At 43.8% G+C, this 27200-nt stretch overlaps 2 long non-coding RNA genes across 3 annotated transcripts in view; one reads left to right on the forward strand and one right to left on the reverse strand.

Annotated features, from left to right (window-relative positions):
• Positions 1-27200, forward strand: part of LOC149864523 (uncharacterized) — a 134730-nt gene that overhangs the window by 62267 nt on the left and 45263 nt on the right. The gene's annotated exons all lie outside the window — the stretch shown is intronic.
• LOC149864524 (uncharacterized) lies at positions 25132-25824 on the reverse strand. 2 transcript variants are annotated; one of them, XR_016442563.1, is made up of 2 exons: positions 25714-25824; positions 25132-25455 (listed from the first exon to the last, which is right to left on the reverse strand). It is a non-coding gene; the product is annotated as an uncharacterized LOC149864524 (long non-coding RNA). The 2 variants fall into 2 exon arrangements; XR_016442565.1 differs by having other exon boundaries at positions 25670-25779.

A 27200-nucleotide genomic window follows, 5' to 3' on the forward strand; every position in this document is an offset into this window, starting at 1 on the left:
AGAACCAAAGTCAACCTTTTTGTGGTGGTGTAACTAGAGCAAAGTGACTGGGACAGGTATGAGCTACCATCAAGAATGTCAGGTACTTAAGTAAAAGTACCTGACCTTAGAAACTGAATGAGTTACAAAATTTTCTCTGACCCATTGTCACTGTTGATCTAAAAGATGAGTTTGCAGAAGACTCTTAGCTTGTATTAAGTCAGTTGGATTTTCTATTTTGATTTAACTCCAGTTCAGCAGTCTTTAGCATTTTTTTTCCAGCAGCTTTGGTTTCAGTTTCCTGAACTGACACAACACAAAAAGACTTCTTGTGGCTCCAGTGGTACTAACATGACAGCTTAATGTTAAAGATGGAAGGAGAAGTAGCAGGTACACAGAGTGTAGGTGTACAGTCAGACACCAGTGGTGGGTAGCCAAGCTCGGCACAATCTATGGAGACAGCCTTTCATTTTAGCCAAAGATGGAAGCGTATCACAACCTTTTCTCCAAATGTGATACTTGTTTCCGGAGGCAGAAAAATTTTTTCAAATCCCTCTCTAAACTTTCTGCTGATATATTAACACTTAATAGGCAAGTGTTCTATTACTACCTGGAAAATTTTTGCAGGGGAATATTGAATTTGAAAGTAACACTAGTTTAAAATCTATTCCTAGAAGCTTCTCCTCTTGTGTTCCATTCAGTTTAACCTATTTAAAAGTTAACTGAGATGAAATCAGTGCCATAACATAACAGTTTTCACACAGCGACACTAATACAGTGGCTTGCAGGGGGATTGGTTGCTTGCAACTGAGGGTGGGATTTGTTCTGTAGAATATTTATTATTGGTGAAGATGTTTAAATAGTAATCTTGACTTTAACATGCCAGGATGAATTTACAGAGTTCACAAGTAGGATGATTCTTTGCACTTAAGAAACTTCAAATGTCAAATGCTTGGAACTTTTTAAACAGTTCTATTGATGTACAGAGGAATAGACTTTATCTCGCTGCCCAATGACTGTTTAGATCTTTTTAATGCTAACTGGAAGTAAAGGTAATAAACACTGACTCTTTGGGCACATCTACATGTGACATTTACTAGTGAGTAGGCTAATTAGCTCTGCAAATATTTTATGTCTACGTATGTGGTCCTATTAGACTGCAGGAAATGAATAAACTCTGCAATGTAGTACTTGTAAATACAAGTACTATCCTGCTGTGGAATTTTTTACTTCGTAGCAGCACATGTGTAGAAGCAGACACGGCTGGCTGGGGCACGAAGGTAGTTCAGTGTGGGGGCTGCCTGCAGGCTAATCTCATACAGGAACATCCTTGTGCCCCAGCCAGCCCCTCTGCAGCATGCTGAGCCAGGTCAGAGCAGCCCTGGTCTGGCAGGCTGACCACCCAGTCCCCTACCAGCCAGAGCCTCTCCAAGCTGGCTCAACATGCTGCAGTCCCAGCTACATGTTCAAATTGTGCGCCCAGGAGCAATAAACTCCAGCACAATGAGGCACACAGTGAATGCATCATTTAGAATACAGATGTAGCAAGAAGATGTTGCTTTCCTATAGAACTGCTTGTTGAAGATGGAGCAGGATAGTAACACCTGTGGAAATAGGAGCCTTCACTTCAGTCAAAATATTCCTTAAACTTCTAACACACATTTAATTTCACAAAGCTGCAGTTACTAATGGTAATAGGGTTGCTTTAAAGATTATTGGTAAGAATGCCATGCTCGTTCATGTTTAAAAGACAGAGTCTTCTACATACCACAATTATGTTGTCTTTCCTTTTCTTCCATAAATCTTTTCAAGCACTCCCACCCAAGTAGGTAAGTGGCTTTTATCCTCTCTGTTCCATGTGTTAATGCTTTGTAATCTCTGCCAATTCAAACCTGGTTTCATGCTGGGATTACGGGGTTTACCTATTTTTAGAACCAAATATTTTTTAACTCAACCTATGTTCATGGATTTAAATATAGCAACACATATGATTTAGGCTTGTGTATTTATAGAGATAGAGGCATACAATCCATTATACATTCAGGCTTCTCTCTGCATGATAGTGAAGATTTAGATAAGTCTTTATAGTATAAAATTCTACACTTACTCTGTGTGTCTTTTTAATCTTTGCACTAGATGCATGGAGTCAGTTAAAGAACATGGACAGATAAATATGACATCAGTGTTTTGTGGGCCAAACTATGGGAAATCAATCCGGCAAGAAAATAGGGTTTTATGACTCTCCTTCATGCTGCCCCCTACCATTCAGTGAGCGATGACTTACTGAACCCTAAAGGCTACAGACAGGTCAGGTAAATAGATGTAGGTAAAAAATTACTGAAGTATGCTGAGAGAGAGGCAACTATATTATCGTTGCCACAAGTTCACTGAGTGATTTAGGGTAAGTCACTGAACGTCGACATACTTCAGTTGTCTCACCTATAGAGTTGGGATAATACTAGTCTCTTTATAAAGTGCTTTGAGCTCTTCTTGTAAAGATCTACAGAAGTGGCAAAATTCCTTATCACTTATTACTGATAGTGGTGTGATGACAAGGGAAGTCTAGGTTAGATATTAGAAAAATAAGTTGGATATTAGGAAAAACTTTCTCACTAGAAGGGTAGTAAAGCAGTGCAGCAAGTTACCCAGAGAGGTTGTGGAATCTCCATCCTTGGAGGTTTTTAAGACCCAGCTAGACAAAGCTTTGGCTGGGATGATGTAGTTGGGGATGGTCCTGCTTTAAGCAGGGGGCTGGACTAGATGACTGCCTGAGGTCCCTTCTAACCCTCATTTTCTATGATTTGATGGTGGCAGTAACAGTACCAATGACCTTATTGGCATCAGTATTGTTAATTACATGTTAATTAGCTGGGTGGTCTTTACGCCTTTTGTGGAAATGATCAGAGAACTTGTAGCAGGTGCCTTTTTGCTTGGAATAAGGAAGCTAGCATAGAGGGACCACCAGTGAAGAATAGACACTGACAAGACATGAACTTCACAGTCACCTGGGTTTCCAACAGGGTTGGAATAGCCGCCTTTTTGGTACAGGAAGTGTGGTTATATTTCATAAAAAGAGTATGCATGAAGAAAGCCTGACTATACAATTGGTCCAATGGCGGGGTGTGCATGTGCTGCTACCCAGTAGAAAATGTAATTTTCCATTAAGGAAACTTTGGTGACTTTGAACTTGGTGTTGTTGGGTCCTGAATATGATTTTTTTTTTTTTTTTAAACTGCATTGCTAATTCACTTTTTTCTGTCAAAGAAATTGAATGTCCCTTTACCAAAAAAATGTGCCCCCATGAGAGTATCATAAGATCAATTTTTCAGCATGGGATTATATAATTTGGCTGTATAGGCTTAAGACTTTTAATTTGCTTACACATAGATAGACTGTCTTGAGCTCTATATATCACCAGATCAATGCAAATCTGTTTACTTGAAAGTTGGTTCAATTTTAAAAGAATTCCATTAACCAGCTATAAAGGCCCTGGATTAATATGATTACTGTACAGTTCTAAGCACATGAAGAAAGATCAGGTATTTTCCCATAATGATTGTAACAGTAGCATTGTGGAACTCTTGGTTCATTTTTTTTGGAGGAGGGTGCATTGGCGGGGCGGGGGGGGGGGGGGAACGGGTGTGGAGAGAGAAAAACAAATGGAAAGAGAAGATTGTAGGTAAAATTTAAATTTTCCTTTAGTTTGGCATACGGCATCTGACACACCTTTAGTGGTAGCATAGCTGAATGTTCACATAGCTTTTGGTGGAAGGGACAGGAAAATATTGTGGATCAAGAGATTGTAAAGGAGGGAGAAAAACAAGGTTTTTTTGAGATGTGTGAGAGGGAGGGAGGGAATGTAGAAACGTCTTTCTATAACATTTTTGTGTCTCGGTCCACCTGACTGCCAAGTTTTGTAGATCAGTTTCCTATATCTGCTGCCCATAACACTAAAATCTGATACATAAGGCATACTTTTGAGAGGGAGATTTTGATGGCAGCAAAATCAAGTTTATTCAGGAAATGGAATTTTAACTATAAAAATACTACTCTGTCTGTATAAAAAGACCTCTCTCAAAGTTTAACTTTTTCTGTTTGCTTTCTTCCCACAATCTAAGGAAACAGGTATTTTCAGTCAGATTGACCTTTTTATTCAGATTAAGATGGTGTTACACTCAATTGCCTTCCAGATGCCTGATGAGAGGTGGGATCCAAAGTTCCCAGATGACTTTGAGATTACCAGCCTTCAAGAACAATATAACAAGAGGGGGCAAAAAGCCTTTGTGGGAGACTGGCTGTGTCTTTGCTGACTTGTCTGTACCAAACTGACAAAATGACATCCTCTTGCAACACAGATAAGCTTGAAAGTACAGGACAGAAAACCGAATTCTAACTTTCATAAACAGCACCGATGCATTGGATCTAGTCTGAATCTCTCAAATTTCCCAGGGTGTCACTGTTGCTATAAAATGCTATAACATCTTTTAAAAGAATGGGGTGGAGGAAAGAATGAGGAACCAGAAGACTGAGAATAGGAAAAGTATTTTTACAGTGAAAGTTCATTTAAAAAAAAGAAAAAGTCCCTCCATTGCCTAAAGCAGCAGTGTGTGTGTGTGTGTGGGGGGGGGGATTTAGAAATGTCCTAAACTTGGGGCCTGAGATATTAATACTTTAAATTTTTAGACCTAATCAAACGGTTTCAGATATAGATAACTTTCACTCCTCTCTATTATGAAGACTTTATTTTATACAATTAAATTATTTTTGATGGGGCAATTGATTTTGGAAAAATCACTTAGAGCCCTTTTTTCCCCCTTAAGGCATGAAAAATGTCTTGATGTTTTAGTAACTTTAAAAGTTATGATTTTCACAACAGTAGCAAAGCAGACCTAACTTTTCCACTAAACTCTGTCCTTGGTGCATGGCATATATCAACTTCTACCTGCAGGTAGGGAAACTTTATCTCTTAAAGACTTTTTTGTTGCTTTTCTGCAATTAGGCTGTCTATTCGCATGCTCTGAGGTGATGGCGATGGTGGTGGTGGGAGAGAATTTTAATTAGAGCAGTTTCCAGGCAGCCGCTCTAATTAAAATGCTGCAGCATCATGTGTAAGCCCATGCATGTTTAAGAGTGGCTGTGGGGTGTTTATCTAAACCTCATTCAACAAGGTTTAGTTAAAGCTCCCCACAGTCATTTTAAAATGTACCGGGACTTAATACACGTGACTCTGCAGTGATGCTGCAGCATCCTAATTAATCGAGTCTGCTCTGATGCATTCTAATTAGAACACCAATGAGCATGTGTATAGGCAGCCTTAGTGTCCCTTAGAATTTCAGACATCACTGCTGTGGCTTCACTAGTAACCATTTATTTGTTACCAGGCTGATGTGCTATAAGCAGAGCTTATCATTCATCTTTTGTCTCATGCTATGTGATTAACCAAAATGTTTCTGAAAAATTCTCTCTCCCCTTTTTTTTTTTTTACTAGTTGTAGCTTTTCAGATGGTACAACAATCTATCTTGGCTCACTTAGATCTGGTCAGTGTGTACAAGCTTTGCTAGTAACACTAACGTTGATAGGATTGTGTGTATGTTTGGGGCAAGGAAAGGAATAGCACCCCTAGCAGATGTAATTATGCCAGTAGAAGCCCTAGTGTAGATGTAGTTATATTGGCAAAAAGTCATTTTGTTGCTATAGTTTGGTTTAGGTGGGGAACTGATATAAGCTAACCAGCAGAAATAATCTCTTGCTAATGTGAACTGCATTTTCATTATGTCCCTGTTGGTGTTGTATTCTGGCAAACTGCTTCCTGTATGGACATTGTCATGGCCTTTGTTATAGTCTTCCTGTAGCCAGTCTTCCACTCATTTATTTAAGCACTGAATGGACTGCTTTTTTTATTCAGCAACTGAAATGATTTGTTTGACAGAAAGCTGAAGGAATAGATTTTTCTGTGGACTTTAAATCAAGTCTGTTTTAGAAAGAAAAATCCTGCTTTAAAAAAAAAAATCCTTAGAAGTTTTGGGGCTGATGTGCACAGCTGACAATGAGTTACTCCTTTTGGCTATTGAATAGTGACATAGAGTATTACACTCTATATGACATGTCTTACCACCAAAATCATAGAGGAGTTATTTGGCCAGCTGTGAGAGTGCATACTCTGGAAGTTTTTCACACTCCCGTAACCCTGTTGGTGCTGGGAGTCAAGATTTCCTCATGTGAAGTGCTAATGCAAAATGCATTGGCACTTATTAGCAGGAGAGATGGGACCCACTGGTACAAATCCTTTTCAACTACAGGGTATGGGACCAAACTTTTCATTCCATCAAACAGAGAAGGTTGATTAGTGGTATATATATGCTTGTTATGATAGTTAAAACTAACTTTGTTTTATAATAAATCATCTTGCTTCTGGCACCTGTTTGTCTGCTAGCCAGGGAGACCAAAGGTAGTGTCCTACTAGATAGCATTTTGAGACCTGTGCATAGAAAACTTTGCAAAATAAAGTGTTACTTCTGCTTTTTTAGATGGCCAATAAAGATACTAAGGCCACTGTTTCAAAATGGCAATCCTGAAGTTTGGTACTTAAATAAAAATGATCTAAGTCTTGTAAATCAGATTGTTTTCACCTGGTACCTAAATAAAGATATGTCAGGTATAGACATGACACTTATCACATGGTAAGCACACAAAGTACTCTACAACCAGAACTGACAGTCAAGGCACAAAAAGCACTGTAAAAAAAATGACAGATCCCACCCTACGATAACCCTGGATGGATGTGGTTTCAGACTTCAGTGCTGTAGGTTAGAGTGCTGGAATGAACATCTGTACCAGATCCCATCGCAACTCATGTTGGGTCACATTCTGCTGGCAACCTGCAGGGCTTTGAGGACCTCTGCTCACTGCTGCCCCCTTCCTCACACAGGGTGATGCTCTAGTCTTGGCCAGAGCTCATTTGGTCTACCTGACCCCTGGGCTGGTCTCACCCCTGGGCTGTCACTGACCACAGTCAGTGAAGCCTCTGTCCCCAGGCCTGTTCACGTCCTCCCTATGGGTAGGATAGATCCATTCCCGCAAAGAAAACTGCCTATTGTTGAATTTCTCTTATTGCATATTGTCATGGGGGCAGTTGAACAAGTGCTGAATGTGGTTCAGCTTCTATTTTAGGCTTAAAGAAGGTAGGGCTGCCTCTGCTCACAGTTAACCTGTCCTAAGAATGGACTCATCTGCACTGATTTCTGCCAATGGGCAAGGTCCCTAATGGATATGAGGCTTTTGCCATAAAATAGTGGCTATTTAACATGGTTTAGAATGGCATCAAGATAAATTTGGTGATGAAAATGCCCTGTAACCCCAGCCCCTACCTATGTACTTACTAGTTCTTTAATACTGCCACATTGTATTGTGCTTATCAAACACTGTTACAGAGTCCTTGGTGTAGACAGGAACCTTAACTCCCATTACAATAAAAAATATACTGGAACATACCCAAAATGTACAGCAGCACACCTACACATACTAATATGTAGTATTACTATTTCACAACTTGGCTGGGGAAACAAAATCCGTGTGTAAAACGTAGGTTGTGAGAAGCACTTGCACTGCCTGTGCTCAGTATAGGATGCAGGACCATAAACTCATGAGTCTAACTCACAGACTCAAAGTCCCAGAAACCTTGGATCTTTTGTATGCTTGCTTGTAAAATATCCTTAGCTCAATTTTAAATTTAGCTTTGTTGCACACACAGCACATGTGACAGACTGCTGTATTCATTCATTTATTGTATTCAGATCAAAGTCAGCCCTGATTTACAGTCTGGTGGGGGAGCGGGGGAGTGGGGTTAAGGGATCTTCATCCATGCACCAGACCTGGCAATAGGCCACCCTTGTTTCTGGTCCATTCCCTGATGCAGAGCCCAGGAGAAGCCCCAGCTGGCAGAATGCTGGCCCTGGCACCCAGAGAAAACTGTTCCAGAGAGCCCTGGGACCAGGGACCTGGATCCCACATTGCCCCCCACACCTCCCCACTGAGATGGAGCTTGGTAGCAGGGGCCATATCAGCACTGGATCTTCATGGAGTCAATCCTGTGGACTCTGTTGCTTGGGCAATGCCATCCGGCACGTGAGCTGTGGTGAAAGGCTTTGTATGGGATGCAATTATAGATTCCTGTACTACAAAAGCACATGGCGGCATGTGTTTGGGGGAGAGTGCTGAACCTCCAAGCTGGGACAAGCAGACAGATACCTCTTTAGCTTCAGTATCATGGGGTGGCCAGCCACCTCAATTTTGGGTCAAGGACCATTGAATTTTACAGCCTGGGCAGGGCATGTGGCATTGGCAGAATCATAGGGCATCTGCCAGAAACACTTGGGAATTTTGAAATTATGAAGGTGACATTATTACTGGAGCCCAGGTGACATGGGAGCAGGGACCACAAGTCTCTGAAGTGAGAGTGAGAGTCTTGCAGCCCGAACCACACCTTTGCAGATCTTCCATCCATCCATCCATTTACCCTTCCACCCACGCCTTCATAGCCAGACCCTCACCTACCTAGCATATTTCTCCTCCCTCCTCACCCCCAGACACCTGCGGGAGCTGCTCTCCATGCTGCCTGGCTGCCACATGCATGTGTGTGCATGCATGTGCATGTGGACCCCCCTTCCCTGATCACCCTCCTCCCGCTCCCCCCAGCCCTAAGCAGCTTCTTGCTGGCTGAAACTCTGCCACTTGCAAAGGGAAACCCACGGTTTCCCACATCTTTCTCCTTTAAAGGCAAAAGTCTGTGATTTTTTCCATGTTTTCCAAGATTGTTTGTGACCCTTTTATATATTCTTGCAACTAGTTTTTGGATTGCAACCCATGGCTTGAGAAATGCTATGTTGCCTGAGGGGAAATGCTGAGGCCCTGGGGGGAAGGGAAAGGAAGCAACAGCGCAGGGAGCTGAACCTGCCACAGGCCCCCCCTGTAGTCACAGCCTTCTCAGGCCATTATGGCTGAGAAGCACACAAAGGGATTGGGGACAGGAATACTAGGGTATAGGGGGAGAATGAATCGCCACACATAGTCCCGCTCACAGTATGAGGCCACTGGTCAGTAAATGCTGGAAAGATTTTTCTCCCTTAGCAATGAGCAGAGCAGAGACCCTTCCCCCACACCGTCTTCCTGCTTTCCCCCCATCCCTTCTCTCTCCTGCCGAAGTGTGGAGTCCAACCAAGGTGCCAAGTCCCACTCCCCTCTGTGCTCTTGGGTGCTTAAGACAGCATATCCCATTCAATGGGATCATAAATCTGCATAATTGCCATTTCTCTCAGGGCAATGATGTGGTCCATGGGAGACTGGAGCCTGAGCCCTGATTACTTGTGTGTAAACAGCTTCCTTCCCCCACCCCCCACCAAGCACTCACAGAAAGGCATCGTTAGTTGTTTATTGAGCTCGGAAGGCAAAGGGCAGTTTTGGCAGAGAGCACCCCCAGATCAGGAACAGGAGATACCACACAGCTATGTGTGACAACTGCTGTAGGAACAAGAAAAATTCCCCCTTGTCAAAAAATCCTGATCGACCTCCCTCCCAGCCCAGGAAAAGGGACACGTGATGGAAGTATTCCCATATGGGAAACATTATCTCAGCTGCTTGGCTCTTGCTGCCAGGGTGACTCCTGTGTTGTGCACCTGGACAGGCTGGCAAGCAGCCCAACAGCATTTCTTCCTCTCCCCTCTGATCCAGTCCAAGAGTGAAGTCCATTGGTGTCACCTGATGCCAATTCTCATGGTGCAGGCACTCACTGTATCAACCCCTCAGGGTAACTTCCCTCCTCAGGGGCCAGGCATAGGGGGTGCACGCAGGTGCATGTGCACCCCCTGAGCATGGTGGTGCACCCCCTACAAAAAAGGGGTGCATTGCCACTCACCGCTCCACTGCTGACACTTCTGGGGCATCTGTAGGTGGTCCGTGATTGCCACAGGTTGGTGTTCACCACCCCCCGCCACTGACAGCACCAGCAGCATCTGCAGGAGCTCCCACTTACCACATGCCCCTCCAGCCACCAGGGGAGGGCCTCCTGCAATTGCAGCTCCATCCTGGCCTCTGCCTTGTCCTTCCCTGCACCCCTGCATACCAACCCCTGAAAGCTAAGCAGCCCCTCTCTCTCATCTGCTGGCTCGGTAACTGTGCACAGAACTGGCAGGGGCTGGCATGGTGGCTCCAGGATGGGCAGCCGAACACCTCCCCGAGCAGATTGTGGGGCATGATGGGACGTATGCAAGCTCCGCCCCCTTCCTGCTGGTTGGTCTTGCCTGGTGCAGGCAGGTTATGAGCCTTGCCCCACTGAAGGGATCTTCTTGCTTGCAACCTAACCTTGGGCACTTAGACTACAGCTCAAAAGTTAGAGCACTTCCATTTCAGGCTTCTTGAATGCCTGTACTTAGCCATACCAGTTAGCATCTCATTATATATTGCTAATGACTGGCCACATCTTTCCAATCGTATGCTCCCAGCCCAAAATGTATGGGTTCTGTCTGAGCTGAAGTGAACAGGGAAACTTAACTCTAAGAGAAGTGTTCTCCTCCCACTTCTCTCCCCCAGCCCCTTCAGATGATGATGTGTACCTGGGTTCTAGCACTCTGTCAGGTGTGCCAAGTCTGTGGTATCTTGCAAGCAGATGGCACAGCCTACAGTGACTTTCTAGATGGTGGATTATGCAGTATGATCCTGCAACTGCATTTGCTGTTTGCTCTACGGCAAAAGTAAAATGTGTCTGCTGGGTGAATAACAAGTGAAGGAAGTACCATTTTTTTTTTCAAGGATTAGCATCAAGGGCCTGACCAGAAAGTACTCTTACAGATGGGGAAGAATATAGTATACAGCCAATCACAACTAAGCAGCACAGATCAAATTTCAAACAGCCGTGAACAAAATTAAATTAGATAAATTTTCAGGCATGTGAAATTTGGGTATGTGTGTTTGTTTTAGTCTCTAAATCTTTAACATGAAAGTAACAACCAGTTTAAGTTCCAGGTATCTGCAGACTATTAGTCTTGACTTGGGTTTTTATGTTATTAAATTGGCGTGCCTAACATTAGAGTCCATATTTAGGCACCCAAGTGCAAGCGACCTGATTTTAAAAGATTGCCACGGCAGTTTTAAACTCCTGTTTCAGTTTAACCTACTGTTGATTATCTGTATACCAGAAACACCTACAAGCCCTAACCACTATGGATACTCCAGTGTGCTAGATAGGCAGAGAAACAGTCCCTGCCTAAAAGATTATAACCTGAATCAGTGATTCTCAATCAGGGTGTCACCACACCCTGGGGTAACTTGAGATCCTTTCAAGGGTGCTGTGACATGCCATCCGATGTTAGTACTGTTAGGTGTGAAAACATGAGTCACAGGATAAACCCAGAGGCCGTGTGCGCACAGGCAGACTTTGCGCCACCACTACTTGTCCCTAGGGAATGTCCATGGCACTCATGCTTTTGCATATGGCAAATGACCCCAAGTGGGGTAGGGGAGGCTGGGGTCAGCACAGTGCTGGCCTCAGCAGCCTTACCTGGGGTCCTGGGGGCCTCCCGGGGCTGCAGCAGTGGCGATTCTACCTTGTAGAGTCTGGCCAGCAGCACAGCATGGCTGCAGGTGGGCCACTCCACTTCTGAGCTGCGTGTGCTGCCCATGAGTGTATTGCTTCACATTTTTTCCCCGCGGCTTTTTCTTTTGCCCCATGGATATCCAGGGGTCAGAAAAACCTGTGGGGGGAAAAAAAAGAGGAGTGGCACACACATGGGCTGTACTTCCTTGTAGCACAGAGAACATCTGAATGTGTGGTATGTGGCACCGCAGAGGTGTTTGCAGTGCCACACCACACAGCTGTGCTTGTCTGGATGCAGCCTGAGATTGCAAATAGGAGTCCGGAGTGTTGAAAACTTCTGACCTGTTGTGCTGTTTCTGAGATTTTTGCAGCAGAAGAATAGCTCTATTATTTTTCTGTAGTTAAAAACAGAGTCAAAACTAAGAGCTGGCATTTTCCGAGCGGTGTCTTCAATCTATTGAAGGGTACCTCAAATATAATTGTTGAGAACCACTGATCTAAATAGATCAGAGTGGAGATGGCTGGAAAATGCTGACTCTAATGGCAGGCAAATAGACTGCCCAGCCAACTTAAAATGTGGCGTTGTTGAATATTTCCATTCTGCAGAATGTATTTCACTACCGGCTTCTTGTTACAATCTCAGAAAAAGAAGTCAGAAATGTGAAATCTTTGCCTGGGCAGCAATTCCACTCCCTGCATACCTCTAAACAAGGGAGGGAAGGTGGCAGCAAAGAGAGGTAAGTGCCCATGGTCTCAGTTAGGTCAGTGTTAGGGTCTAGAATGAGTTCTTAGAGTCAGAAGATCTACAGCAGGGCTGCGTTTTAGTGTTCGCAATCCTAACAGTATTTTAATTTTTAATTGTTATTTTATTGCAAACCTTATAAGATTTGACAATTACATGAGACTCCCATGCTGCTGCTGCTACTGCTGCCCCTTCTCCCTAGTAAACTTGTACCCCTTTTCTAATAGAGAGAAGTTTGAAAGCCTGGGGTATGTTCTAAAGACTCAAAGGAGAAGGCAAGCAAAAGGACCCTGAACCTGTTTTCATTTAAAACCTTAGGCCTTTTTTCCCCTTAAAAAAACCTGATTTTGGGGAAGATGGTAGGTAGAAAGCAAATACGATTGATTCACCATGATTATGCATCTCTTTCTATATATAGATTTAAATTGGTTTCACAGTAGTGTTGTCCACTAGGTCACTGGTTTATTTTTGCTTGCATACCTCACTCATGACCATGGTAAAATACTTGAAGGTCTTACAAACATTAAAATAAACAGATTCCCTACAGCCTGCTTTATCCACTTTGCTATAGAATGACATAAGTGATGAGGCTTCTCCTGCTTCCTGGAGGAGACTATTCCACAGTCACTTCTAGGGAATTTGTTCTGATAAATTTACCTTTGCTCATTTTCATTCCTTTATTCTTAAGCATGTCCTTTTTAGGGTACCATAGCAAGTTTATAAAGCCCTTAAGGACTGTGGGAGAGGACCAACACTTGTATGCTCTAACTGGACCAGGTCTAATATTTTTAATTTGGTACCCTGGATATATACCTCCTATTTAAAACTTTCAGACAGCTTTGAAAGAAATGGAGATTTGGCTTGAAATAATAGGGAAAGCTGATTGCCTAACGCTGACAACGTGCCTTTAAGCTATTAGTAATCTCAGGAATAGTATTGCTCTTTCTTTCTTTCTTTTTTAATATCTCCTTATTTTCTATGACAATAGAAACTGAGGAGAAAACTGATAATGCAATTCATTCTGTCACCAAGGTGACAGTGTGAGAAATGAGTTCTCCCATAATGAAACACTGGCTTGATTGAAAGGCTGAGGGTGCTGGAAATACTAAAATATAAAATAGAACTTATGAATGGACACATTTTAATTGTATCCGTTTTCCATTTAAGTAGACTTGTTAGAATGCAAAATGGCAATGTCATATGGCAAGTGAAAAGGGGTCAGATGCCATACGTGAAGATGGGGTCATAAAAGGCTTATTTTGTGGTAATTCCACAGTAACTGGGAAAGAAAATATTTTTTCTATTATTAGGAATGTTCAGGGGTTGTTTTTTTTAATCTACTAGAAAATTGATTAGATGTTAACTCAAGGACACTTGACACTGGCACTTAAATAATAGAAACACCTTGTATTTCCCATGACAAGGTACATGAGAAGGCAGAACTCTTTAACAAGTTCTTTGCCTCCGTGTTCCTGTCTGCTGACAATGGGGTGCTCTTGGGTGATAGTGTAGAGAGGCCCAGGAAGGATGCAAGTCCCCTGACTGTTAGTTCAGACCTAGTTAAGGACTACCTGGAGGGCTTAGATGTGTCCAAGTCAGTGGGCCCGGATGACCTTCATCCGCAGGTGCTGAGGGAATTGGCTGGTGTGATTGCGGAGCCATTGGCATGGCTGTTTGAGGGTTCCTGGTTCTCGGGCCAAGTCCCTGAGGACTGGAAAAGGGCCAATGTGGTCCCTATTTTCAAGAAGGGGAGGAAGGAAGAGCCTGGCAACTACAGGCCAGTCAGCCTCACTTCTATCCTGGGGAATGTCTTTGAAAAAATTATCAAGGGCCACATTTGTGAGATCCCTGCAGGGGAAGTGATGTTGAGGGGTAACCAACACGGGTTTGTGTCAGGCCGATCCTGCCTGACTAACCTGGTCTCTTTCTATGACCAGGTAATAAAGAGCTTAGATGTGAAGGAGGAAGTTGATGTCATCTTCTTGGACTTCCAGAAGGCCTTTGACACAGTGTCCCACCCAATTGTGGTGGGCAAGCTGAGGGACTGTGGCATTGCCGAATGCACAGTCACATGGGTGGCAAACTGGTTCCAGGGGAGCACCCAGAGGGTGGTGGTGGATGGGTCGATGTCGACCTGGGAGGGTGTGGGCAGCGGAGTCCTCCAGGGCTCGGTCCTAGGGCCGGTGCTGTTCAACATCTTCATTAGCGACCTGGACGAGGGTGTGGAGAGCACCCTGTTCAAGTTTGCTGATGACACCAAGCTGTGGGGTAAAGTGAATACACCGGCAGGCAGGGACCACATCCAGGCATCCAGGTTAGAGAAGTGGGTGGATCCGAACAGGATGCGGTTCAACAAGGGCAAGTGCAGGGTGCTGCACCTGGGGAGAGGGAACCAGCATTATGGTTATAGGTTAGGGGCTGACCCTCTCGGCAGCACAGAGGCAGAGAGGGATCTTGAAGTCATGATTGACTCCAGGATGGATATGAGTCGCCAATGCGACGAAGCAATAGGTAGAGCCAAGCGGACCCTGTCATGCATCAACAGGGGCATCACTAGCAGGTCCAGAGAGGTCTTGCTCCCCCTCTATGCGGTGCCGGTCAGGCCACAGCTGGAGTACTGTGTCCAGTTCTGGGCGCCGCACTTCAAGAAGGACGTGGAGAACCTGGAGAGGGTCCAGAGGAGGGCCACTGTTATGGTTGGGGGCCTATATGGCCAGCCCTATGAGGAATGGCTGAGGGACCTGAATCTCTTCAGTCTCCTCAAGACGAGACTGAGGGGGGATCTTGTGGCTGCCTACAACCTTATCAGGGGCCACCAGCAGGGACTCGGGGAAAGTCTGTTCACCAGGGCCCCCCTTGGAGTCACCAGGAACAATAGCCACAAGCTGAGGGAGGATAGGTTTAGGTTAGATATTAGGAAGAACTACTTCACTGTAAGGGTGGCCAGAGCCTGGAATAGGCTTCCCAGAGAGGTGGTGCTCTTACTTTCCCTGGAGATCTTCAAGAGGAGACTGTATAGGCACCTGGCTGGGCTCTTATGACCCCTCCTACCCCCAGTGCTCCTTCCTGCCCATGGCAGGGTGTCGGACTAGATGATCTGTCTAGGTCCCTTCCGACTCATTGATTCTATGATTCTATGTTGGACACAGCAGTACATAGAATAAAGCACCTAAACAATGCTCAAACTATATACAAACACTGGCAAGATGTGCCAATTAGTACAAAGCATTGTTAAGTGCTTTGTGTTGTTGACTAAGCAGTGTAGTTTACCACTACATGTTTCCTACAACATGTGCTGCTGCTTACAGACATTCAGGACCAAATGTTCATTCATGGGCAGCTCATCCGAGCCCATAAAATTTATGTGAGCAAAAGCAGCACTTATGTTGGCAAATAAACATCTAAAAGACTATGGAATAATGACTAAAGGTTGCTATAGGTAGAGTGTACTAGAAATTCCTAGCAAGATGGGTAACTAGATGTGATGGCTCATGGTTTTTGCAAAGGTCAGGGAAAAAACTCCATCTTCCATCACACATTCAAATGTCTTCCAGTGTGTAATGGATGAGGTATGTTTTGTTATAAAGAGTTTTCCCCACACCATTCTCTAGAGCATCAGACAGGGTCACTAGGTATGTCTGTATTATGGACCTGGAGCTCTCAGCAAGGGATGCTCCTGAGTCTTCTCTGCTCAGTAGTCCTACACGCACGTACCTCATAGGTCTGAATTTGGGGGCAAGATGAGTGGCAGGCATGGAAGGCTCTGGCAGAGCCACGGCACTTAATGCTGCCATCACTGTCCTCCTTCCAAATGTCCAGACCTGTGAGCAGCCCACAGGCCATCTGGGTCACTCCTTCCACCTAGAAACCTGGGAACTATGTTATATCATCTGAATGCCCTTGATGAACATCACTTCCCCAGTTGCAAGAAATGGCTTAGAACAGGGCTGTTCAACTAGCATGTGGCCCATGGTCTGCTACCTGGCTGCCACTGCCCCATTGCTCCTGCTAGTGCAATGACAGGGATTTCCAGGCTTCCCTTTCCTCCACTGGTTTTTGCTTCCTGCTTCTGCCCCTGGGGGCAGCATGGCATGGCATATTGCAAGGGCTGCAAGGAGGGGAGCTGCAATGCATGTGCCAAAGTAGTGCGAGAGACCCAGTGTAGTGGCCTCTCAAGTAGTGAGAGACCCCCTGTCCTGTGTCATGCATGGGGGAGCTGGGCTGCCCATGTGCTGGGGCAGGAGCATGAGCTGCCTGCTTTGGCCACCCAGAACGCAACAGTGGGGTAGGTGGTTTACATGTGGTGTGCACGTGTTGGTGGGGCTGGTCTGCCTGTATGGTGGGCAATGGAGGGGGGACATGTGCAACCCCTGTGATGTGTGCCCTCCCCCCACAAGTTGGACAATCCAACTTGTTTTAGAACAAACAATTCTAATGAGGGGAGCAGGATCTGAAACTTGGGAAAGCCATCATGTATTACATCAACACAGGCGGGAGACTCCTGGCCCTCAATAATCTTGCAAAGAATCTCATTACCCACAATTGTGAGTAGCAAATGGGACTGTGTATTTGAGTCTCCTTTGTTATACCTGCTTCACAGCTCATGATCTGGGATTACTTGAGCCCAAAAACATTTATTTTTAAGTGATGCTCCACCACTTAAGTTGCCTGAGGAGACTATAATCCTCGTACTACTGTAGTGGATTTTACTAGTGTAGGTCCCTTGGCCTACACTCGCTATGGCAGTGATTCTCAACCAGGGTGCCACAGCATCCTGGGGTGCCTTGAGATTCTTTCAAGGGTGCTGTAGCATTTGCTGTAGCAAATGTGCCATGCATTGTTAGCCCTGTTAGGTGTGCAAACCTGATTCACAAATTAAACCCAGAGATTTCAAATAGGAATTCATAGTGTTAAAAACATTCTGACCTGTTGTGGTCTTTCAGAGTTCCTTGAAATGTAGAAGTATTGCTCTATTATTTCTCTGTAGTCAGAAAATGAGTGAAAACTGAGAGCTGGCATTTTTCAAGGGGTGCCTCAAGTCTAAAAAGTTTGAGAACTGCTACCCTATGACTTGTAGTCTTGGCTTGTCTTGTGCCTCCATAATATTTCAGTGTAGTTTGTAACCTCAATCTGCCACCTCAGCTTTAGAGAGGGGTTGGTGTTATACAGGACCCTACTAGAGTCCTTGCCATATGTAAGATAGTCCTGGCAGAAGCCCCATTTCTTTTTCCCCTTGTCTTGCCCTGAGCTCTCTTACCCAACTGCGCTGGACTGCAGTTGCAGTTACCCCTCCCATTTTCATAGTTTCATAGTTGTTAGGCATTGGAAGGGACCCTACAGATCATTTTTTGCAATTCTTTTTGTTTCCTTCTCAGATAAGAAAAAATTATCTTAATAACCCCTAATTCAATGCTGACCTATGTCTTGATTATAATATCCCCAACTCTTATAACTGAATGCAAGTAAGGCCTGGACTGTATAGCCGTTTTCCCTTAATCACCAGCAAAGCCTTTGCCTGTCCTTAGTTCTCCAGCAGCTCTGGGCCCTTCTTCTCCCCATTCACCAACAGCTGTCCATAGCAAGCTTCCTACTAAGGGCTTCAGGCTTAAACCTACATATAGAATTGCAGTTTCTGAGGCATCTACCTTTTGGTAGATGGCCAACAATGAAGACTAGATTAACTGGAGACTTCAGTCTCTTTATTTCTCTGTCCTCTGTTTGAATGCAGAACATTTTCCTTTGATTTAACTTGTCTCACACTTGCAAGATCCTCCAATAGAAATCTCCTTCTATTTAACCTCTGCTGACAGATTAAAGGTCTGTAACATGGTAATTGGAATATACTTTCTGCCATAGATAGTACCTCCAGAGTCTACATTATTGTTGTTTAATTGTCATCAACTTATTCATCACTCACTGTTTAATTCAATTTGAAATTCTTTTGTTGTCATGGAGCTTTTTATTCTAACCTCAGGTCTTCAGAGCTCTTCCTATTTTGTTTTCTTTTTCTAATGCAACTTGCTTAGTTTTAAAGAAGTACTAAAACAATGTTTTTTTCTTGCAAACAAATTTAAGAAGTTAATGCATTTTGCAGTATGCAAAGACCTGGTCCTGTCAGTCTGTCACCAGACTGGCATTTGAATTCACATCTACCAGTCCTGCTGATGTCAGTATGGATCATGACCTAAATATTCAATGGATGAGTGATTTTTTTTGATTTTTTTTTTTTTACATGTCATCTTTTAAGTATTGGACTACCTGCCTTTTAGAGAGAACTGATTTTTTTCAGAAAAAGCTGAGGACTTATTCTCCAGTTATTTGACTTGATGTTCATACTTGGTGGTGGTGATCATTATTTCCCAGAATGCATTGTTGTATGATTATTACTTGTTTTTGTTCCACTGGCTGGTTAAATGAGTCATAGAATCTTTTTGCTGAATTTGCTTGGATACAACACACAACATACATTTAGGACAAACTAAAGAGATACCACAGGGACAAAGCTTGCTTGCATTTCTACTTCTGAAGATTCAGGATAACCTGATTTGAAGCTAATATCTTTCCAGTTGCACCAAAATCAGAATTTGAGCCTTAGCTTCATTGTTTCCTAAAGGGCTGAAGAAAGTAAAATGCAGCAAGCATTAAACTTTTTACTTTGCACATAGTGTGTGACAACACTTTAGAAATCTGGAGTCTACTTTAAAAGAGCAACTTTGGCCTGGTTAATTATCTGTGATGGTTTTGAATATTCCCCCCAAAAAGTCCTTCTGACGAGTCTAGAGAAAATGATGCAGCATCTGATAAATCACTTAAATCTGTCAAAGGACAGTCTGTTTTTCTGATTGTCATCCAGTGGAATATAACATATTTAAGACTGTACTGAATGTAGAAAGATACCTGCTGAATTGACAAGAGGAGCATCTAACTCTAGTGTGGAAAAAACTGGATATATTAAAATGGAGATTGTGCACCATATGAACTTTACCTGAAAAATGATCCCTTGAGGAAATGAAAGGGGGAATGGACTGCTAAGACTAAGAGAAACTAGTGTAGACAAATAGTTGCAGTCACTTGCTGATGTTTAGAATAAATTCTAGACTGTGTCGCAAACCAGCAGGCAGTAAGAAGGCATCATAATATACAGAAGATGCCTGTTTCTGATTCAGACACTGTTTATCAGGTTGTACAGTTTTGGTTCTGTTTCAATGAGCTTTAGAAACTCAACCAAACCTTTGTGTGCTTACATGTACCAAATCTGAATACCAAAATTTTTGAGATTCTCTCCTCACTACTTAAGATATGCATCTAACACAGGAATTTTCAAAGTGTTAGAGGTCTAACTTCACTCCCAGTGAAGTCAAATGCAAATTACCTTCAACATCAGCTTTGCAAGGACTCTTCATTAAGACTCGGTACAAAGGAGATGACCTAGTCCTATGAAACCTTATTTCTTGGCTGTTTTCATTACTCCAAACTCTAGCTGCTAATGTCATGTGCTTTCATATGTGGCCTCTTCTGTTGTGCTAGCACTCTCAGGTCCATGTTACCTTCATAGATACCATGATCCCCTCCTTCCCTCCCTCCCCCCTGCTGACCTCCCCTCAAAAAAAGAAAGGTAGAGGGGAGCCTCCTCTTGCTGCACATGTTTTCTTTGGTGCACCCTTGAACTAGTAGGAAACTTTCCTGTATTACCTCACATGGACCCATGCACTACAGTGTCAGTGTGACAAGATCATACTCGGTCCCTTCAGTATTTTTCTGTTCGCTTTGCTCCAAAAGCTTGGTGTGTCCGAGATCACGCTTTTGTGATCTGTGCTTTCTTGTTCTGCCCAGCCTAGTCTGTATAATTAATGTACATATTGCACTGAACTGGTAACCTTGATGCCCCACTGAGACAAGTAGGTAGGGGGTTTGGCAAGCTTAAATTTATTCTGCAGGGGCACTCTAGAGAGAGAATTTCCCTATGCTGTTACCAAATTATTTACCACTACCCTTCCTTCTTGAGCTTAGTTAATACAAAACACTTGTCAGGAGTAAAAATAAGTTTGAGCTTTTGTTTTGTTTGCATCTCTCTTCTGATGTTAACGTTTACTGTAATGGCCTAAGGCAGTGAATAGTTTTTACAGCTTTATAGTAGCCCTGCCCTCCATCTTCCAGGCACCCAAAATGTCAGACAGCAAGATAGGAAGTGGAGAGGAGCATTAGAAAATCCATCTCTCTTCCTATTTTCTCACTCTTCTTGACTATACCCCTACACGCTTTTCTCTTGATCTGCTGGTGGCTCCTAAAAGGATTAATTAGAAAGATGTGAGCAGGGGTGGGAACGTCAGAAAACAATCGTCACTTTCATATCTGACCCCTATCACCAGCTGCAGAATTAACAAATTGAATGTCGTCAGCAAACAGGAGTTGCAGATGATATGAAGTTCATTACTAGCAGCACAGGGCTTGTGTTCAAAGCCCAGTTTAAACAACTCTTGCTGATTAAATTCCTTGCAGGAGCTCCTGCCAGACACTGTTAGAAAATACGAACATCTAACAACTCTCTCTCTCTGTCTTTTTTTTTTTCTTAACATGTGCCAATTATTTGTCTCCTATCTGCAGGTGCTGGCAAGTATCAGCGCTTTGGCCCCACTGTCTACAGTCTTATCCATTTGGCGCCTGATCTAGTGCTCTCACATTACCAGCAGTGGGTTCTGTTTTCGACCGTGAAAACCTCTGAGCATAACTCCCTTTTTACGCCCCCCCCCCCATTTTTTTTCTCTCACTCTTCTACTCCCACAGCTCCCTTAAAGTGCCGGAAAGTGACAAAAGAGACCCTCAGTAACCTTGTTAAAGATGTTATGATGAAGCATGGGGGATAAAAATGACAGCTGCTCCTTTTGTTTTAACCGCACAGACTCAGGTATCCTTTTATTATTGTCCTCTTGCTTTGCTTGCTGTAGTTTTATGCTTGGTCCAAGCACTCTGCTTTTCCTTCAATGGAAGTAGCCACATATAGCAAAACAGTGCTGGTGTTTGAAGGTGCTTAAAAATCCATCTCGTCTGTCTATGTCCAGAATCCTGCTCTTGACTAGATAAAGAGGAATGGGTGAAGAGGAAGGCAGGGAAGCAAACCTGCAAATTATTGTGAGATTAAATTACTGAAGGTTTAACTTCTCCCTGGATTCAGATTCTGGAAGGCAAAAAGTTATCAAACGTACAGATTTATTTTGCTTCTTTCCTAGTCAGCCCCTTGCAAAGGGTATCCTTACTAGAATTTTGAGCAGTTTTGTGAATATTTTGTTTTTATCTTGGAAGAAAATATATTGTTCAGATGAGTTCCAGGGAATATCTGTTCCAGGGCAGTACTGGATGATATAGAGGCCCAGATGCTATATTTTTCCTTGACAGATACAGATGGGGATTTACTTTTCTTTTTAAGTTGCTTTGTAATATAGATCTCTGCATTTTTATACACTGGGAAGACTACAGTGCCAGAGGCCTGCATTGCTACACAATATTGTCAGATGCATTTTGTAACATAGTTTGGCCATTCTGGCATAGATCAGATTCTGTTAGCTATCTCTCTCACTTGAGGAGTGTTGTCCTGTAATGGTCTTCAGTTGCCTGGTCTCAAATGGCATTCTATTGCATGAAATAGTTGCTGAGTTTGTAGGCGTTCTAGCTGAGTGAAATGTGAATGCGTCATATTACAAATGTGTACAAAATTACAATCTGAGAGTTTAGATTTGAACCTGAGGTTTAGTTCAGATCAGCTTCATACATTTCATACTCCAGTCACATCTCGTGCTTTACGAGTCATCTTTGATTAACATGTCCCCAGTGTTACTGTTCAAAATTATAAGCCATTTCATGATTACCCTCCTCTCCTTTCTCCTCTTCTGCAATCTGTAATGCCTATTGGCTTTTATTTTTGGAAAACACATGATCATTAAGTTTCATGCTTACATATTTCTCTATCTCAAAAAATACTCACATTTCCTGAAATTGCATTGCTGTTTACAGTTTTGAGAAGGGCATGGTTGAAGCTGATTCAAAAAAAAATAGGTCAGATAGGTTTTTTGTTTGTTTGTTTGTTTGTTTTTTTATTTAATTACTTTTTTTGGTTTGACGACTAATTATTTCAAAGGATGTTTTTGGCATCGAGTCCCTTTTCTTACATCCAAGTTCCTACTGCTTTTTCATCTGTTTAAAATTACATTGCCTACAAATGGGTCTCCTGGTTGCATTGAGGGACATGATTTACATAACTTGGATGCCTGTTAGAAAAAAAAAATCCTCACCTACAGTGTTACAAATCCAAAGCTACATCCCACACAAAGCATGCAGCTGCTACTGTGTGCACAAATCCATGCACGTCACAGAAGCAATTTCCAGCCATGACCGCCCTGTCAATATACCATCAATTTGCTCCTCTGGAGGCTTCTTCAGTGAATAGTGAACGTGGCCAGTTGTAGAACAAAAGGAACAATCTACCACTAACAGCCATAAGTTACAATATATGATAACAAAATACAATCTTAGTGACCTTACTCCCTTCCTGGTTGCCTACATTGTTTTAAAGAAGGGGGGCACAGAGCATTTCTGATTTACAAGCACAGCAATGTACCAGCTATGGGTTGTGCTAATGTCATTAATAGCATTGCATGCAAAATCATGTTTTTGTGTGTGAGAAACTGCATACCCTGTGACCACTCCACTCTTCTTAAAAGACATCACTCTTGATTTCAGGTGATATGCAAAGAGTTGCTAGTGAACGTTGTTGTTATAGCTAAGGTAACCACGGACACTCGAGCTTTCTCAAAGTCCCTTAAAATGCACCTCATCATCACCCTACATCTACATATATCCTGTGCATGCTTCCACAATTATGTAATCATTGAATAGTTTCATTAGCCTTGGTAAAAATGGATACTCACATTTACCCAAATTCACAGAGAGGGGTGCGTTAGGACAATACTGATCTCCAGTACTGAGAAGATTTTTATTCTCAGCTCATAAATCTGAAATCCTGAGGGGTTTTGTGTGTTTAAACATTTTGACATTGTGCGCTTTGGCTCTTCTAGTAAGAGCAATCTCTCTTGTTCCAAAAAGCAAAAATTCAAGGTCCCACAGGGTTTTCTTCCTCCTAGTTTGGAGATAAATTAGCAAGGGAATTAAGGTATTTTTGTAAAAGTGTAGATGAGGCAATACTGTATCTAAAATGGCCGGTGTGGCCAGCTTACACTATTGGCACTGTCATACTTATTCTGTTACCAGTGGTCTTCTCCTGTGCAGATGTAGGCAGACAGGGTGTCTGGATCATGCTAAACCTATTAGCTTCTCATTTGCATGTATACCAAAAGCCATATTAAAAGACTGCATTAAAAATAGAAGTTAGTAAGACTCCTAATGCTCCCAGCTTCCTTAATCTGGTACAAATAATAAGGGATAGTACTTACAAGGGAATCTATTAAGTAGTCTTTATGAGCTGTGACAGAGAGAGCACTAAAGCCCATATTTTGGCCCCTGGGCCTTCACCAGGACAGTTCTTGATTGAAGAGGGCACCATTTTAGTACTGTATTCCGTAACTAGACAAAGACTAATAGAGTTAGGCAGCAGTAAAAGTGTAATCAATGTCATGTAATCTAAAGATTTACCATTTTCTCTAAGGACTCTTCCCTTAAGGCAGTTTGCTTGTGTCACTCAATAATCTAAATTAAAATGAGTAGTCCTCTTTTCCCCTCCACCCCAGTCTTTTTACCCCTTTGCAGTCTCCTGCCTAAGTGTGAGCTACAGAAACTGTTTACTACAGGGTACTAAGCTAGCGATGGGTTGATGGCACTGATTTTTCTTCTTTTGATTTAGTGAAAAGTAAATCACTTTGTGGCTTGTTTGGGTTTCATTTTTCCCTTTTATTTTGTTGATTGTTTTGCAAAAACAGGATTTCCCAAGTGAAATACATCTTTCTCACATTGAAGATAGTAAAATTGTTATTGGAGCTAATCTTGTAAAATAGCATTTTTCCTTCTCTTGCTATTTTATTCTGTCAATGGGGGGGGGGAGTTACTGAGGTTGAAATGCTGAAATATTTTGCTTTACTGAATTTGTAAATACAGTTGCATACCCTACGCTGGATGGTGAATTCCAGCAAGCGATGATCACTGTCTCCCAGGTGGCCCATCACCCGCAGCCCCCTCACCAGGTCATCACCCGTGGCCAGCACTAGGTCCAACAAGGCGTCTCCCCTGGTGGGGCTGTGCACCTCCTGGGTTAGATGGAGGTCCTGCAGTCTGGCTAAGAACCGACGTGAGCGATCAGACTTGGCTGACTGCTCCTCCCAGCAGATGTCTGGGAAGTTTAGGTCCCCCATGATGACCACATCCTTAGCCCTCACTGCCTCTGTAAGCTGACCTAAGAATTCCAGGTCGAGCTCTTCTCCCTGGTTGGGAGGTCTATAGTAGACTCCCACCGTTAAGTCTCTCTCCCCTGGACTGCCTTTTACTCTAACCCAGAGCACCTCAGAGTGCCCCCCCTCTACCCCCATGCTAATTAACGAGGAAGTATATTCCTCCTTGATGTAGAGTGCTACTCCTCCACCTTTCCTTCCTATCCTGTCCTTCCTGTATAGCCTATAGCCCTTGACACTCACCGCCCAGTCATGCGATGAGTCCCACCACGTTTCTGTGATCCCTACTATGTCAGGGCTGGTGACAGCTAGGAGGAGGGCGAGTTCCTCCTGCTTCTTCCCCATACTTCGAGCATTCGTGTAGAGGCATTTGAGGCCTTCAGCGGTTGTGCCCACTGACCCCCTAGTCTCAGCAATGCCCCGTCCCCTATCGCTTACCTGTTTCTCCGTTTTGACCATTGGTCTGGGCTCGCTGGCTGTTGCTGGGCCTGGTATGTCATCGTCTCCTCCGCCCTCATCTTCCCCCTCCCCCGACGAGCCTAGTTTAAAGCCCGCCGAAGGAGGTTCACCAACCTGGAAGAGAACACACGCTTACCTTTAGGGGAAAGGTGGAGCCCATCCCATCCCAGCATGTCTCTCATCACGATGTGCCGGTCATGGCTGAGGAAGCCAAAGCCCGCCTCGAAGCACCATTCCTGTAGCCTCCAGTTGGTCTCCGCAATGCACATCTCGTGACGTCTGCCGCGTCCGCTCACTGGCAGGATGGAAGAGAAGACCGCCTGTGCGCCCATCTCCCTCAGCACGCCTCCCAGAGCATGGTAGTCCTCCATCAGGCGATCAGGGGCTCTCCTGGCCGCATCGTTAGTACCCACATGGACAAGGACCATGGGGTAATAATCGGAGGGCTGGATGATGGACTGGAGCATCCCCTTCACATCCTGAATCTTCGCTCCGGGCAGGCAGTATACCTCACGTGCTGAGGGATCCTGGCGACAGATGGGGCCCTCCGTACCTCTCAGGATGGAGTCACCAATCACGATGACGCGACGCTTCCTCCTCTTAGGCCTCTTGACTCCCGCCGCCCGCACAGGACATTGTGTGCACAAAGTCTCCTCCCTGGAATCACAAACTGGCGGAGGGTAAGTTTAGATTAGATATTAGGAGGCGCTACTTCACAGTCAGGGTGGCTAGGGCCTGGAACCAGCTTCCAGGGGAAGTGGTGCAGGCTCCGAGCCTGGGGATTTTTAAAAGGAAGTTAGATGAGCACCTTGCCGGGGTCATCTGACCCCGGTGCTCTTTCCTGCTAAGGCAGGGGGTCGGACTAGATGATCTACCTAGGTCCCTTCCGACTCTAGCTACTATGAAACTATGAAACTACAGTAACAATGTTTGAACTGGAAAAGGGTCTACAAGGGGCTTAATCACCACTTATGTCCCACTTAAACAGTGCCTTGAGGACTAATGGGTGGTATAGGTCTTGGCCTGACCTCCACTGGCCAGTTCTAGAGAGTAGGAATAGTTTATGTACTTTAAGTACCACAGCAGCTAAATCTACAGGGTCTTCTTTGTCTAGCTCAGTATACACTATTGCTAAATAAAAGCTGGATTAATTTAGAACTTTACCCAGAGCCTGCTGTAGTCAGTGAGAAACTTTCCTTTGGCTTCAGCTTTTTTCAATCCCTTTATGAGCTAGGAAGCATGAAGGGCACTTGGTGCTAAGTGTTAAAAAGTTTGGTTTTGTTGCAGAGTGGTACACAGCTGTGTAGTGAGACAGTACAGCAGCAAATCCAGTGTCCAGTGTGCCACTGTCTACAAATAAGAAGTGTTAAAAGAGAACTAAACACTTGATGAAATTCTCACCACTGTCTGCAGTATATCTCTTACTGACCTCAGGGAAGGGCCCCCTGAGCAGTTTTGTGGGGAAGCTTCCCTTTGAAGCCCCAAATCAGGCAGCTGAGGTTAATCCTAATGGGAAAACAAATCTATCTGAAATGCATAAACCTGACTCGTGTACACAGAAAAGTCAGGGAAATTTTTTGTCAGCCTACTACCTTTCTTCCTTTCCTCACATGCATCTTGTTCTGCCAAGCCAGATGAGCTACTTACCCCTGTTCAATGCCACTGAGAACCAGGAACCATTCTGGTCTAACAAAACTCAGGTGCTCTCAACACCCCCAGAGTACACTGACTTCCTAATAATGCTGTTCAGTTTGAGAAGACAGAACGATTTGTTCCATGGAAAAGTGTGGAATTTTGCAGCAGGCATCCAGCTTGATTTGGAGACTAACCAGAACTTAGCAAAGCATTTTTATCTTTCCATCCCATCTGTTCACTGCAGGTACTGGGCTACAAGTACCTGCAGTGAATGTAGGTTGGACGCTTGAGAAATCTAACCCTTTCACAGACTGTGCTGCAACAAGATGAATGTGTACAACCCTTTTGGTGTCACGTAGGATAAAATTCAGAGGTGGCAGACCACCAGTGCACAGAAGAGCACTG

The sequence above is a fragment of the Crocodylus siamensis genome, chromosome 5 (genome assembly GCF_052110815.1).
Source record: "Crocodylus siamensis isolate JL-2025a chromosome 5, ASM5211081v1, whole genome shotgun sequence".
NCBI classification, from domain to species: domain Eukaryota; kingdom Metazoa; phylum Chordata; order Crocodylia; family Crocodylidae; genus Crocodylus; species Crocodylus siamensis.